Source organism: Pteropus alecto, unplaced genomic scaffold (assembly GCF_000325575.1).
Source record: "Pteropus alecto unplaced genomic scaffold, ASM32557v1 scaffold43, whole genome shotgun sequence".
NCBI lineage: Eukaryota > Metazoa > Chordata > Mammalia > Chiroptera > Pteropodidae > Pteropus > Pteropus alecto.
Genome location: NW_006435764.1, coordinates 1,179,477 through 1,182,559, shown reverse-complemented (window position 1 = coordinate 1,182,559; position 3,083 = coordinate 1,179,477). Strand labels below are relative to the sequence as shown.

At 55.1% G+C, this 3,083-nt stretch overlaps 1 protein-coding gene across 1 annotated transcript in view; it reads left to right on the top strand.

Annotated features, from left to right (window-relative positions):
- The first annotated feature begins 2,821 nt into the window (after positions 1–2,821).
- The window catches only part of IGF2 (insulin like growth factor 2), an 8,108-nt gene continuing 7,846 nt past the window's right edge, over positions 2,822–3,083 (top strand). The window contains exon 1 of the mRNA XM_006910975.3: positions 2,822–2,941. The gene's annotated coding sequence lies outside the window, so the exon portion shown is untranslated. The remainder of the gene's footprint in view (positions 2,942–3,083) is intronic.

Here is a 3,083-nt window from a genome sequence, read left to right as displayed (position 1 = left end):
GCAGCTGCCCTGCTCCCCGAAACGCAGACAAGAGGTTTTCTTTCTTTTCTCTCTTCTGGGATCCTTAAGTTACAGCCGTGCTCCTGGCCCCCGGTGTCCCAGGTCACAGGAGTTTTCTTAGACATTAATTTCCCCGAACCTCAGAAACTCCTCAAGCCCCCACTGGCTTCCCCAAGTTTCCACTAGCGGCCCTGGGTCCCCAAACTCACTGGGCGTCTCCCCCCAGGCTCCTAACAGCTTTGCGCACCCCCTCCAGGTCTTGTGGTCGTGCTGACTGCTTTGCAGGGCTCCCCAGAATGCCGCCGGCGTTTCTCTGGCACTTACGCCCTGATCCCAGAACATGAAGTGGAGCTTTCTCCTTGTGCCCCCACAATTTTAGACCTTGACTACAGGGTCTCCCAAGCTTCTGTCCCTGTTCTGACGCCCCCACACCGAAGCCCTGCTCCCCTGGCTCCCCGCAGTTTTGGTCCTGACCTTGCTGAGTTCCACAAAATTATTGGGAACGTGACCTAGGTTCCCTAAATTGTACACAAAGACTCCCAGGTCCCCCAACACACTGAGCACATTTCCTAGACCCTCAGGACTTGCTCCCTAAGCCTCCACGACGATTTAGGCATTTGCCCACAAACACGCCAAGCTCTTTTCCGACGCGCAAAGTCTGCACTGATTTCCTGCATCCCGCAAAGCCGAGAGGGTGACTCCCGATCCCCAAAACTTCTTGTGTGTTCTTTTTCTGCGGGCCATGGAGATTTGGGGCATTCATTTCTGGGACTCCCCAGGCTTCCTTCGCATTTAGACACTGTTGCCCGGGCCCCCCGAACGCGCACCAAGCAGTTGCCTGAGATGCGAGATGTACTCGGTTGACGCCGTGGGTTACCCAGGGTCCCCCCGATTCTCACACGGCCTCCCAGGTCCCCTGGGCCAGACTCCCACACACTAAAACACCCCTGCACAGAGCCTGTGCTTGTCACGCTCGGCTCTGTGGAGTGTCTCCAGTAACCAAACATTCTAGACATTTTCTCTGCGTCATAAACATTTTGAATTCTGAAACATTCCCTGGGCCCCCCTAGCTTACTGACAAGGACCCGGGTTTTCTAAAATCTGGACACCCATTCCAAATCCCAGGACATCCCTGGACCCCTTTCCTGATCCCCGATATTGGGACCTGCTGGCTCCTTTCAAATATTAGGCACTTCCCTCCAGACCCCCAAAACACATTCGGTGTGACCCCTGGGTCACAGAAAGGCACTGATTTTTTGGGCTCCAAAGCTTCCTGTGCACATACAGAGTCACCCCAAATTTAACCAACATTTCCTGGCTCCCTCACACACTGCTAACGTCCCGTAGGTCACCAATTTTGGACACCGATTCTCCAGGCCCCGCGATTCAAGAGCTCAATCCTTTTATCCGTAAAACTTAGATATCGACCCCCAGTTGCCCTGAGGACTCTGAGCAACTTCCCTGGACTCCCAGATTCAAAAGTTATTTTCCCGGGGCCTCGAAATTGAGGTACCGTCTCCCAGCCCTCCAAATAAATTGAGATTTTTTTCCCCCCTCCATAAAACAATTGAGCTTTTTTGGAATATCGACTTATGGGTCGACTGACTCTATGAACATTGCCCCAAGTCCCCTTAAATTTAGGCAATTTTCCATGCGCCCCCCAAAATGAAAATGTCCAGGGCTGAAAAATATCCCCAGACCCTGGAAATGCCAAGCAGCCCCGGCCTGCGACCTGCTCCCTCACTGTGAAACCAGGAACCCTGAAATTTCGCTGTCAATCTTCACTGAACAATTTCCAGGGACTCCCCAAACCAGGGCGACGTTTTACAAGGGTTCCCCGAATGCAGACCGTGCCCAGGAAAACAGAATATTTCTTCCTGTTCACCAAAAAAGAAGCCTATAGTAAAGGAAATTAATTTTAAAAATCAGACTATAAAGGCCATGGATTTTCTGTATTCCCCAAATGTACTGATCACACTCCAGGTCCCCCGCCCCCAAATTTAGATCGTGTTTCGTGAGCCTCTAAGGGACACTGAGAATTTTCCCCGAAGCCACCACAATTATGGAAGCTGCTTTTCTTGAGTGCTGCGAGTGCCCAGGCCATGAACTTGCATTTCTAAATTGTGTGAAATTAACCTCTACTTTCCTCCACCACGTGGAGATTTTGTCTAAAGCTCCAATGGGTCTATTGTTTCCTTTCCTCAATTTTAGAAAATGTGCCTCTCGGGTCGCCCTCAAGTTCCACATAGAGAATTTCTCTTGAGTCACTCAGAAAACTACCTCCCCAGGAGCCACCTGGGATCCCCGCAACCCGCTGACCAAGATGCTGGGTCCCCCACATTCTGGACGGGGATCCTCCGTCGCCCAATTGCGTGGAGCGGTTTCCCCTGATCCCCCAAAGCTGGGCTCTATTTTTCTGGAGTCTCGAATTTAGTGGTTAATCACAGTCCCACATCACAGGGCCTCCCCTGGGTCCCCTACTTGAGGACACTCATTCTCTCGGCCTGCAAATCAGACAGAGCCCCTACTCGTCCCTGATTTCTGGCATTGTCCTTGGGCCACCAGCCGCCCTCCGCAGCCCCCAGTCCCGCGCAGGGCAGGCCCTGATCTCGGGCCTCTCTGTATCTCCCACGAAAGTCCCGGAGCCCCTTGGATTTGCAGAATTTCTGCGTCCCCAAGCACACTTGGCCCGACTACGTGTCCGCCAGGACGTCGGCAGACCTTCTCCCGCGTCCAGGAAAACGACTGGGCATTGCCCCCAGTTTCCCCCAAATTTGGGCATTGTCCCCGGGTCTTCCAACGGGCTGGGCGTTGCCCCCGGACATTGGGGACTGACGGCCTTCGGGGTCTCGCTCACCTTCAGCGCTGTCCACCGCCGGCCGCAGAGCTGTCTCCTGCCTCGGCTCCTAGCGCGCCCGCGGACACAGCCTCCAGCCTCGCGGTGAGCTCCCCGCCGCCTCCACGCCGCAGCGCGGCTCCTGCCCGAACCCGTCGCCGTCCCGCCGGGGCTGGCGCTCGCCTCCGGCAGCCGCCCGGGGACACAGGCGCGGAGCGCGGGAACCCGCTGCGGGCTTGCTGCTCTG